The following is a 13809-nucleotide window of genomic DNA, read 5'->3' on the forward strand; positions in this document are numbered from 1 at the left end:
CTCTAGGTGATAGTTCTTGATTACTTTTTGATAAATAATTCGTTCTTATTGCGAAATAAGAGCACTATTTATCAATCTGTAATAAAAGACGTGAGAAAATTCTGTCTTTTTTCGTCAAAAATTTTTGAGGCGAAATATCCAAAAAGAAGTTTGTAAAAAAATGAATCCGCCTTAACAATATAGAACTTATCTAAAAACCTCTTTCTAATTTTTTCCGCTCACACCAGAGCACCCTTTGGACACGCTTCTCCTCCGCGGTTCTTTAAAAGTAGTGTATGGGGGTTACTCGGCTACTGCGTAATTCCGTACCAGAAACAATCAGAAGAAGCCGCCGCAGATAGATTCAGACACGTCTGGTTACCAACAACCGCAAGTACCTAACAATAATAAGTTTGCATGTGTACTGACTGAAAAAAGTATGATAGTGTTTTTGTGCTTTACGGGTTAGAGATAGATCTCACTTAAATTGCTGATACAAAGATTTAGTTTTATAAATCCAGTTCTGTTTAGAGTGCTTAATTTCCTACCTACCGTACGTTTAATCTGGTTATACGGGGGAGGTTCATTTACTGTTCATTTACTTGATGTAAGCTACATAATCAAAAACAATTAGATCGAGTGACTTAAATTCTTGTATTTTAGTATTAATCAGCATAGTTATTGGTGTGAAAGAGCGTGCGTATGAGTAGTAGAACGAGTCTACATTCAAAACTCAAAAAACTTTGAGTACTTTCTTAAGCAATTGACACAAATGAAAAACTATAACAGATAAGTTAGCAAAACTAGGGTTGAAACGCGCAATTGGAAGGCCAATTCAACCATGTTAAAGAATTTACGAATTTGCATTTAAAATAAGAAAGTTAGATTATAGTTTTCGGAAACCCTCTGTAGGTGGAAGGCTAAATGTATTTTACGTGTTTCGGCACTATTCGTTATGACCGGGAACAAAATTTCAAGTTTCTGAAACAACTGCAAGTTGGAAAACTTCTAATCTTTGATCTCGATCGTCTTATAGAACTTCGGTCTACGTAAGTCACCCTGTATATTGGGATTATTCTAACAATGAAAGTCGCCTCGGAATGCAATTATTAAGTTTCGATTTGTTAGTCATACACATAATACTTTTAGAATGCGACCCTTATGGACTTACGGATTATAATTTGTGTGAAAACATTGCCTGTTCAGTTATTCTTGCAATAAAGATTAATTTTTACTTTATCGCATTGTCGAAACTCTCTTGATTTTTGCCCCAATTTTTACGTGAAACTACTTCTCGACTTGGTTGATAGACGTAAACTAATTTCTTATAACCAATTTAAAGGAGAAATAAAAAATTATTTCGAAGCAGAAGGAAAATACTAAGTCGAGGGCGATAATAGCTTGTTTTTGACAAGTTTTTGTACTCAATATATCTAAAAGAGGTTACTTCTCACTGTAGTGATTAGAACCCGAACGTATTGTCCTTTATAAACAAAGCTATACTAATTAAAAAAACATGTTTACAAAACACAATGTTAAACATGTTTAAATTGGAATATCATTATCTTCAGTTGTACATAACATATTCCCATAATTAATGTTTAATCATTTGTATGAGCATTACTCAAAGACATTTTATATGGATGTTTTTACAAGACCATCACGTAAATTTTATATTGAAAAGTTATGTAGGTACTCTAGAATAAAAATAGTGTAACATGAGGTCGCGCGGACATTCGACAAACGACATAAGCTACATTTATGCTGCAATTCAATAGAAAGCATAGGTATTAATTATTTAGCTTCTTTTGCTTAGAATTGTTTAAGTACCAGACCTCTATTCTGGTTACGCACTGGTTCTGGTCCACAATAGGTTTTTAACTTATTTGTTAGCCATTCAGCAAAATTTCTTTACCTTTTAGTATTCAGCAATTTGTCTAACAAATTCTGACGGTCTCTTAATTTAGTTACAAGGTAGTTTATAAATAAAAAATCGTCGAGATTTTAATCCTGCTGTTATGCTATAATCCATTAATAATCTGACATACTTAATCTCACCTAGAAGTGATCATAGTAGACAGCACCTGCATAGCAATTAATAATGACTTATTTCAGAGCGCATGCAACGCCCTACATTTATAAAATAATATTAGAAAACAAGAAGCTAATAAGACACCTAGGTGTTTGAAGCTTAAGGTTTTCGACGCATGATAAAGTACCTTGTTAGATAACCCAAATTTTAATTAGCATGAATTAAACTGGATAAAAATACCGTCATGTTGATTACCTGTTCATAAACTTTCTTATAAATTTATCTGGCTCGTGTTCCACAACAACTATATAAATGTTTTATTGAAGAACTGACTTATCACAGAATTTATCAACTTCACTTCACAGAATCACTTCAGATTAATATGTTTCCCTGTTTAGAAGGATGTTTAGATTTTATATCGGGTCTTAAAGTAAAAGGTTTCATACTTGATGTTGCAAATTCGTCTGCTGAAAAAGTTTCCAAACCGCTGCAAAACTAGCCCTTCTTCATATCATAACTTGGCACTGAGATCTTTCAAAACTTCGAGATCAACGAAAATCTGCGCGAAATTTTTCTGTGGTTTACGTGTTTGTTTCTATCAAATTCAACACTTCCCTAAGGTCTCACATGTTGCGGTCACTTTTTAAAAACAATCAACTTGCTTCTATCAAACAACTCGCAGTAGTCTCTTAAGCAAATTTTGGATTTATTGGAGGATTTATACAAGTGACCTAAACTTGATATATGTCCGGCATTGATATACACTTTTAGTTCTCAAAAGCGTAATAGAAAAGTCTAGATGTAAGTAAATGTTTTGCGAAGTCATGCTAATAGATAGTGAAATAACTAATGCCCGACTTTCAAATTTGGTTTTGCAGCGATATGTAAAGTGCACCTTCTACATATAAAACCTTGAGGAATAAACTTACATTTCTTCAAATACAATATTCTTGTACTTGGGCACTACGTAGTGTCGGCAATTTTGAATCACCCTGTGTTTTATTTTATTTACATTTTTCAATATGTTAACCGATAAGTCGGCGACTGAGTTTTAATTTTAAATACATACTCTTTTAGATTGGCAATCTCGCTTCAACCAAATGCCACCATGAAATATTGGCAAATACTCCATAGCTATGCTAATGATATTACCTAAGAGCTGAATTTCCATTTAGTGGCTTTTATTTACAAGAAAATGCAATTTTCTTTAGAAAAGCCAATGCCTTTTTCAAGTAAATTGTCCTATTTGTATTTGAATACAATATCACAATTATAAAAGGATTTAATTTCAGACCGAATTCAAACGTGCTTTTCATTTGAAGACAATCTTGCATAGCTATTAAATAATTTTAATATTCGAGAGCAACTTGCTATTACTTTTTATATCTTTTTGTAAAATGGTTGATTGTTTAAAGAAAAATATCTTAATTGTTAAATATATTGGTTGGCTGCTGAAAACGGGAAGGTTGGGAACTAATTTGCAATTGTATTTTTAAAGAAGAAAATTAAATACGGTATTGCTCATCTGTGTCTGTGTTGATAAACTTACTAATAGCAATACTTTTTGAATATGATATTACATCTGTAAGGTACGGTTACATTCGATGTACAGTTACATTAGTTACAAAAATTTAAATTAGTTACTAAATCAACTAGGTTTTAAGAATGGAATTAAAATGTGTCTGGAACTTGGCTGACATTGTTTCAAAATTAAACCTCTTTAACATGTTAAACCTTTTAAATTCCATAGCTAATAATTTAAATATTTTAGGAATATCTAAGCTTTGCAGTTTTTTTGCTAATCCTGCATTGTCAGCGTGCAAAATAACCAACCGCACGATGTCATATTCATAATATTGCATGATATTAAAATTAAATTGAGGTTCAACTAAAATATAATTTTTTTTGATCCTCTGGCGAAAAGTACGTACTTTCGCCATTGTTTTCGATGGCAAAAGCATCACTTTTACCTATTAGATATTTTATTCATTCCATGTGGCAAGTAATAGAGAAATATTAGACGGTCAATAAGGTCATGCAATAATATAGTTAATTGCGCTATTTTGACACATACCCCTGAGCAAATCAGTCTACCACGATACTGCACGTTTCATTTTCTACCTTAAACTGGCAGTTGACATTTCTGACGTCGTAAACTTTACGTATGTAAATATTACGTTTAACTACATATTAAATCTTGTAATACTTATACAATTGGTTCAAAATGCCACATGTTTGCAGTGTTGTTAAATGCTCAATGCGTGCTGAATGAGATACGGTTTCTTTTTTTTTCGATTTTAGCGAGACAAATAGAAGAGAGAGAGATCATTTGAATGCTTTGCTTGGTGAACGTCGAATACATTTCTAGTCTTCAACCAGGTCAATCTGCCTGCCTTATCCCTATTTAAAAGATTTTTAAAAAGAGCTAGAATGAAGCTAGAGGTTGGCTGATATTACATTAAAAGGCATAATATGTTTTAAGCTGCTGTTTTTAGGACCGACCTGAAGTCGTTTCTGGATTCTGCATAGTGCACAAGAATTTGATAATGTTTCAGAATTAATTGAATAAATTTGAGTAAAGCAGATTTATGATTTATGGAAGCTGTGTTATCACTAACTCACGTCAGTTCAAACTGATGTACCTAACTGAAGAATATTCCAGTCGTGTTTTTCAGGATTTAAATTTTTGCAATTCAATAATGTACTCCTTGCAAACAAAAGTTCAAGTGATGAATGTAAATGATAATTTCTTAAATAAATGCTTTATCCCTGACGTGTAGCTGATATCTCTTGAACCGAGCCAGATTCAGCATGCTTGTAAACTTGCAAATCTTTATAAGCATTGAGCTGTAATCCAATGTAAAAACTACGGCTTTAAATTAAGTAATTCACCAAATACCTCGTGATGTTGGGCAACTTATAAATATCAAGCCGTAATGACTAAGGGAGGCTATAATAGCTTTTGTCGCATCTGTTTCTCGTATTTCCATTAACGCTTGAATAGTATGCACTTCAAGACACAGTTATACTCATCGGACATTTGTTCTAAAGAAAAAAATATTCTCTTTCCTCAGTCTAATGACCATCCGCTTATAAATATATTATCCAAAATTAAATATTCACGTTTATTTCCACTTGCTCCGCCTATGCCTGCGGCTTCTAGAATTTCCTCCATTATAACAATTAAGCGGAAATGATCAAACAGCAACCAAAATCCAATTGAAAAGGTAACTAATACAAATACACCAATGTAAAGCTATTATTAATAAATTGTGTAAGGTTAGGTTACACAATAACACATTTTTAATACTGAAAGCAGAGAACTAGGTATTCCAATAACTACCATTTCGTTAAAGAAATAACCCAAATGCAGTATTAAAATAATGAATAGCCTTAGTACTGCATGACAGTATTTAGCATTTCCAATATCTGTCTAATAACTGTAGCTACGCACGCTGAGAGCTTGACTTTGTCACTGACTGTCAGCTGACTGTTTTGACAACAGTTTCAAAGCTTTTCAAAACCTTATCCGCCGAGGATCCAGAAAAATAATATACGGTACGCAAGCCGAAAGTCGAAGGCCTGCCACTGGGAGCATGACGCCTCGGGCATCGATTCCAAGCAGTGGTGGAACATCGACTTTCGTCTTGCGTACCGTATTATACTATTTTTTAAATAACGATAATGATATTGGGTCGTTTAATAAATATAATTCCTTTCATAGTAACGCAGTCAGAACGAATGCTTTGAAAATGCCACTTTAGCATGATAAGAAAGCAACGTTTGCATTAATGACGTTCATATTACCACTGCCCTTTTTTTATTCGTCGATTTAACTTGTTGGTATCCTTTATTTCCAAGGCGCATATTTTGTTCACCATTTCATTCTTCAATTCATACTAATGGAACCTTTATGTAACCTACTAACTTGTAATAATCAAGAACTAGGAAATAATTATTTTAAGATTTTTTGGAACAATTGAATTGTTGTTTAACAATCATATTGCTCAAAGAATCGAAAATACTCAAAAAGGTCGTACTTACTCAACCATATTTACATTAAACTGGAAAGTTTTTCTAACCTTTTTCGCAAATAATTGCTAATTTGTTCGAGCTATTCAGATAAAGTTAGTCATTCTGACTGCATTCATTTGCATAAATTAGAAAAGCTCGATTATGTATAATATCCAAGTTAATTTTGTAAGCAAGTGTACGAGTATGCAAGTGTGAATAGAGCGACAATAGGGCTAGGCGCAAATTGAGACGCGTACGACGCGCATGAGGCGACCCGACACGAGCGTTTGAACCGAAAATTGAGACGCAGCGTGTGTCAATTTCAGTTAGATCGGATTTCGGTTTCGATTTCCAATCAATATAAATAATTTAAAAAGAAAATATATTTATTTAGATTCTTTAAGTTCAGAGTCAGGTAGTGAGGCGGATGAGGAAATATTGATTTATTCCTTAGTGATAAAAAGGTACAAATCACCGAATATTTTTTTTATCAAAAAGAAATTCGCATGGACATTTTAAAATGGTGTCCGAATTTCCGGATAGTGTTTTCAACAATTATCTACGAATGAGTAGAACTCAGTTTAATGAAGTTAATAAATAATATTAAACATTTAGTGGAAGTCGTTGGGCCTGTAATATTCTAAATGCTGAATTTCGGCTATAGCATTGAATTATAACATCTGAAATTTGTTTGCGATAGCATGATTGCTTAGGTGGCAATATTATGTTGCGTCGATTTCCGCTGGCCAGCCCATAAGCACACGAAAAACTGTGCTGAAAAAAATCAATTTACGCTGTTTCATTGATTTCCACTGACCACAGAAAAGCGCGCTGTGCTGTAATGCTTCGCGCGCGCCGTACGCGTCTCAATTTCCGCTTAGCCTAGTAGTTTTCCATAGGAGGGCGAAACGTGTCGGTTTTTGAACGGCAACGGCGTTTGACACCCGAGACGAAGACGAGGGTGTCAATCCGTCAGGGGTTCTTCATATCAACTTCATATTTTAAATTTGATGTCAATGCCATTTTTGAAATTATGAGGTTTTAATGTTTGCTATTTTTTAAAAGCGTACTTTTGTAAGCATATACGAGTTAAACAATGAGTGCCGAATTCAAGTGCTGCTTTCACGGTATGATGGTATGGTGTTTGTATATTTTGCATGAAATTTGCGATATTTAAGAAAATCGCGTTTTGCTTGTGGCAACATTGACGAGCGCAGAAAAATTGACGATTTAAACGACTTTGAGATTGAACTTGTAACAAAGATATCATTTAGAAATTGTAAGTAAAATTTAAATTATAATAAATAGTTGTCGATAATCCTACGTAATTAATTAAAAACGCATATTGGTTGGTTATTAATGAAAATACTTTAGAAAATTTAATAACAGTGACAGGTTCAATTTGTCACATTTAATTCTGCGCACATGTGCGTAGAAGTCCGTGCGTAAAAGTAAAACAAATGACCAGTAAAGAAAAGTGCTTCTTTTTTAGCATCGCTTCTGATCGAAAAATTACACTTTTAGATTAATTCGAATAAAAACAATTTTATAGACCTATAGATAAGATAAACTCTAGGTGAAAGCTTGTAAATAAATTGTTGAATAAAAACATTGGTTTTATTCGAATGAATCTAAAAGTACCATTTTTCGATCAGAAGCGATGATCAAAAAGAAACACTTTTCTTTACTGTTCATTTGTTTTGTTTTTACGCACGGACGTTTACTCACATGTGCGCAAAAGTAAATCTGACAAATTGGACGTGCCACTGTCATAAAATTTTCTGAAGTATTTTCATTAAAAAGTAAACGACAGGCTTTTTTAATGAATTACGTAGGTTTATAGAGAACTATTGATGATAATTTAAAGTTTACTTACAATTTGTAAATTATAAGATTGTTACAAGCTCAGTCTCAAAGTCGTTCAAATGGTCTATTTTTTGTGCTCGCCGATGTTGCCACAAGCAAAACACGAGTTTTTTAAAGATCGCAAATTTTATGCAAAATATGCATCTTATACAAACACCATACCGTGAAAGCAGCACTAGGATTTCCAACACTCATTGTTTCACTTGTATATGCTTACAAAAGTACCCTTTTGAAAAATTACAAACGTCAAAACATGACAATTTCAAAAATGGCATTGACATCAAATTTTAAATATGAAGTTAACGGATTTTATTTTTGGCTATTTTTATTTATTAAAACTCATTATTCTTGTTATGTCCTCTATTCGACTAAAAAATATTGTTCGATACGAGGGCGAAAATCCGTTTTTCGAACTCCTGACGGATTGGCACCATCAACTTCGTCTCGGGTGTCAAACGCCATTGTCGTTCGCACAACGACACTTTTCGCCCTTGTATCGAAAACTACTATTTCATAGTGGTATACTGACTTCGTGCCGAAACAAGCTTATCGGTATGTGTATTTGTGCATGTACCGGTACATTAAATTTAATAAAATTAACTTTTTAACATTTTTACATATACCATAACAATGTGATGTTGCTCAAGTTACTACATTCAGTAATGCTTTAATTTACTATTTCACTTAAAGAAGGAACTAAAAGCGTAACGCAATTAAATTTAATTTTCTCCGAAGCGGGAAACGGAAACGGGCCAAATTTGTTTCTGAGCCTTAGTCAAACCATTACGTCTTGAGAAAAACAGATAGTCTGGAACAAATTAGATGAGGTGTTTTAGAAGAGGTCCATAATGAATGAAATTCCAATTTAATAAAAAAAAACCAAATGTATTTTCGAAAGAAAACTATAGTTGTGCTAAGTTTATAAAATCTGAAAAGAGTTTACAAATGTTATTATGTTTCATCCATTTGACTTACGACTACGACATTTGACATTTGACATGATGTTTCAAGCAAAAGTAACCATACAGACAAAATCTAGATGATAAGTAATAAACACGCAGTTTGTTCTAGTAACCGTGGTAATTCTGTTCAAATTACTAAATGAAAAGAATGCAGTTGGTTTTTGTTTCCAAATGCAGTTGCTAATTTTTAGTGATTTAATCTTTGTCAGAATTAGAAACATGAACCTAATGTTCGCTGCCGATTACTGGATTACTGCTTTTAAATAAATACATTTTCTTAAGTTACTCACATCTATAAGCAAATTATTTGGCATCGTAATTCGAATTCTGTTTTTTCACATTCATCAATGACGAAAGTCGGTAAATTTCGTCGCAATTAAGATAACAATGGAAAAATTACCTTCACTCATAAATAACATCCACATCGTTTTCGACCCAATTTTGATAATAAAACTTTTCATAATAGCAATTTTTCATCAGATAGGACAGCCGCACTTAGCAGAGGTCTAATAAAAAGTGCTACTGTAAGCGCTTAAAATTGAAAGAATGGCACTTATAAAGCCAAATTAAAAATTCCCTCTTTAAGTGAAATTGGACGTAGTAAAAGGATAAGCGAGTGAGATTTTACGACAGCCTCAAAGAATATGAGACTAACAATTTCCTTAGAATTATACTTGTCTGCTTCAGCTTAATTGAATATTGTTTCTAAATTATTGAGCTTTAGAGAGGATTAATGTAAAATACATTTTATTGTTTGAATGCCTCAATAACTCAACATTTCCAAACTCGTATGTGACAGTAGACAATCAAAGGAGAAAAAGAATGCTGTTTTCCGAAGTTTCTTCATAACCAATCTTCATTCCAGAAACAGAACTGGGGAGGAGCAACTAAGCATAACATTTTCTTTCAACTGTTCTCTTCTGAGAGTAACATATATTAAATCACATTGCATTCAAGCTTCTAAAAATAGCCACAAAAACCCAGAAAATGTAATTACAATCCCACAGCAGCATTCGTATACATTTTACAGTTGGATTTAATCTCGCAAATCATATCCAGACGCTCGTAAATAACTACGCGGCTCTTGTCACTATCATAAACAAACATGTAAACTGTTATTTATTTGGATAGCGGGTGAACCGTTACTGAGATTTGGTAGAATTATTATAATTATTCCCAGGTAAAAAAGGGGCCGTAACTGAAACATCAATTAGCCCGCTGTTTGGGCAGAGTTTTTATGACGAATCATTAAAATTAAACAACTCAGTAAATGTTAAAATAAATTAAATGACTTGAATAATTAGTTGAAATCAGTTCCCAGTGATTGTAAAAATTTTTGGATAATTTATTATTGCAATATTAAAATTAGCCAAAGTTATCTCTCTAATCGAGATAGGCACTATTGCATGTATGTCAAAAAATTGTTCGAAGTTATTATTTGTTGAAAATAACAAATTAAACATAAAGGTATAGGTAGTCAACAAGATAGCATGGCGTATATAATTTTCTACAGAGTGCTATCAAAAAAGTGTTATAAAAGTAGGTACAATTTTTCAATAAAGTTGATACTGCCTCAAGTAAGTTTTCTTTAAACGCTGCTTTTCGGAATAATAGACAAAATCTAATAAACTTAACTGCCGGGCAATTTACATAGTACCGAATACCGCGTAATTTAAAACTACATAATAGCTACATAGCTAGAGCAAAGACATTATTTGAAATAAACATACACATAACCAGCACAAAAACAAATAAAAGTATACATCAGATCAAGTATCAGTATCAAATACCAAGTTGAAAGGTGAATGTTATAAATCCAATTTCAACGGGACATCCAGTAACCGATAGAAAACAAAGCAAAGAATGCACATGTACCACAAAATGTATAAATAAACTTTCAGAAACCGAAAAGCTAGATATAATAACGGTCTTTAATAATCTTACCGATCAATATAAACATGACCCGTATTTATCAAGTTTAATAAAAGTTATTATTTTATTATTATTAATTTTATGTTGCCGGTTACCCGACAACATAAAATTAATAAAAAAATCACATATATAAGAATAAGGTAATTTGTTGTTACTTAATTGTTAATTTTATGGTATTTTGTCATATGAAGTGTTTATCATTTTCTAGTTGATAAAAGGCTCCTGTGAGGTAGAAGTTTGTGAAATGGTAATATGTCTTCTTGATGGTATAAGGAAAACATGTCTGGATTGCATTGCAGCTCATCTTGTTACAAATCCTACACCTGTCCAGTACAAAGTAGGCCGCCATTTGAAATTTAAATTAATTTTTTTCTAAAGCGAGGCATGATTAAATCAGTGGCTTTTCAAAACTGATCTCCAATTACACTCTCAAAAGAAATGAGAGACATTATTTGAGCGGCGATTTCAATATTTCAATCATGTATGATTTAAACATTACAGGACCGTGTTTCATACATACCAAAAATATCATATGGTTTTTACGGAATATATTTTCGTGAAAGTTTTGGCGATGTCTTAAGGTGTTTTGCATTATTATATTGACAATATTTGGCATAAATAAATTAACATACTGCACCAATTTATTTAGCGACAACTGTGTTGCGCAAAATAAAAACAATACTTTAGTAAGGTTTTTAATTCAACGTTTCCTTGAGCCAGGGCATAGTTTCCTTCCCTGTGATCGTTATTTTGGGATAATCGACAAAAAGAAAAAGGGTATTGAGGAAATTTTTTGGTCGCACCAGTACTTGAAACTTTCGTGTCGTTTCTGTTACTCAAGACATGATGCATAACTACGTTGAACATTTAAAACCTTTTCTTATTCTTGTGCCGAGAGATCCGTCTAAAGATCTCTATTTCTAAATATCGTGTATTTAAGTACACTAAAAATTCGGATGGTGTCAAATGTAGCTTGTCTGAAATCTTACAAATATATGTATATATCCTTTTCTTACACGTTTTACTACGCTTAAAAATAATTATTTAAAACTTAATTTCAACTCCTCGAAACCTAATTTTCTGCCAGAATGTTACGAAAATATATTACCTACTGAACATGTCAAATATCAAATTGTTATGTTGTTAGCCAATGAATATGTAGGAAAAAATTTAATGTATTATTTTTTTGTCATGTTCTGAAATCAGACAAAACTAGGTTAGAAGAGTGAATTATATCCAGATGTCACATCTATCCTGTAGCCCAGTTGACTACTATTCGGAATAATTTTTGTGAGGTATAAGATTAATTATTGTTTATAATAATGATCTATAAAATAGGACGTAATACACAGTATAATCTTACTAATCCGGCACTTCAATAGACCGATACGTTCAACAATCCGTCTCCCGTCGCCGCGTCGTCGTCTAGCAATCTAACCTCAAAACTTCTTTTTTTTAGCTATTGCCGATTGGTTGCACAATCTATCAGAAAGAGGATTGGAGACAAGTGAAGACACTTTAACTTCTTGGCTTGAAGGGATCAAAGAAACAGAGCAAATTATGATAGATAAAGAAATATGTGAAGCAGTACAATAAGAAGAAAGCCTGGTAGAAATATTGGAGGCACCAACTTCTACATCTATAAAAGCTAAACCAGATAAAGCATTTAATTAAACAATTAATTGTTTCAATACCTGCATAACATGGGCAGAAGAAAACGGCACATCTGCCAAAGATATACAAGGGACATGAAAAGACTACAAGCTGCACAAAAGCATACCGCAATTAAGGATTACATATTTTAAAACTTACATACATGTTAATTTTGAGATATGTTACAGTTACTATAAAACCTATCGAACAAGAACACAAATATGTACCTACATACATTATATGTATTCTCTTTATGAAATGCTTTATTTTAATTATTATAATTTTTTCTATATAATCCAGTAATCCGAACATTCCAATAATCCTGCACCCTCTGGTTTTTAATTAGACGGACTAGGGAGATTGTGCTGTATTTATAAGAAATGACTAATCAAAAACACAGCACCGGGAAAAGACAAAATAAAGGCAAGACTCCTGAAAACCTTAACCCAAGACACCCACAAACTCATCTTTATTGAAATTATAGCAGCAGAATTATAGCGGACTACATATGCTTGTTTTTGTTTGGTCTCATTTTCTGACCACCTTAAAATCACATTAAAACTAAAAAGTTGTTTTGGCTTGTTTGGAAACATTTCATGTTGTTACTTATCCCCTAATGGCATCAAGGTCTTCAATTTATTGCCTAAGTACCAAATTATTTTAGCATAAATACATTTTTAAAATCATGACCTTTTGGGATATTTTTCCTAATACTGAAACGCGATTTGAAGCAAATCAACGTTTTTCATATTGGAAAACACGAATTTCTAAATAAATAACTCAACTACATAATTAGGATCACCTTTAAACTGGTAAAATCAACAAACATCACAAAATTCGATCAATAACTTTTCATAATGAGATTTGCTCAGATTTGAGTTTATACCGTGTAATTGTTTATACTCCATACATAATCATTTTAAACGCTTACACTCGCTTAATTTTAATTTTCAAAGCATGGCTCATCTGTGGAATTTGAATACATTGAGTTAGAGGAACAAAACCCCGCGTTATCAAGCCACTTTAATCACCTCATTAAAACTTAAATTAGGTTTTCTTTGCAAGTGACATTTATCTTGCGATTTCTGATCCATGAAAACAAACAGTGAGAAAATTATCTTTTAATAAGAGTTCAGTAACTCTCTGCGGTGACGTTTTGATACTTAAAAATAATTAGACAACGTGACTAGCATTTCCGATGCGAGTCTGGAACAGTTAAGAGTCGAAATTAGTTATAAATATACAGCGTGGTTTTTTAGTGCGATAGAGTCCATTATTTCCGATGGTATTGAACTTTCTAAAAATAGTTTCATATAAAAGTTGTTGATACACAAAGTGCACACATTTTAAAAATATCTCAAAAGAGGTAAG

General features: G+C 32.5%; 1 protein-coding gene and 1 long non-coding RNA gene across 5 annotated transcripts in view; one reads left to right on the forward strand and one right to left on the reverse strand.

Moving 5' to 3' along the window:
• The window catches only part of LOC125505773, a 15854-nt gene extending 3157 nt beyond the window's left edge, over positions 1-12697 (forward strand). Inside the window, exons 1-2 of one of the 2 annotated variants that reach the window (XR_007282394.1) lie at positions 11957-12080; positions 12245-12697. This is a non-coding gene — a long non-coding RNA (uncharacterized LOC125505773). Of the gene's footprint in view, positions 1-11956; positions 12081-12244 lie in introns of those variants that run through there. The other variant, XR_007282395.1, reaches the window with a different exon arrangement.
• Positions 1-13809, reverse strand: part of LOC109534691 (furin-like protease 2) — a 904557-nt gene that overhangs the window by 237615 nt on the left and 653133 nt on the right. The window lies entirely within an intron of this gene.

The sequence above is a fragment of the Dendroctonus ponderosae genome, unplaced genomic scaffold (assembly GCF_020466585.1).
Source record: "Dendroctonus ponderosae isolate FM_Combo_2020 unplaced genomic scaffold, Dpon_F_20191213v2 Dpon_F_20191213_1, whole genome shotgun sequence".
Taxonomy (NCBI): Eukaryota; Metazoa; Arthropoda; class Insecta; order Coleoptera; family Curculionidae; genus Dendroctonus; species Dendroctonus ponderosae.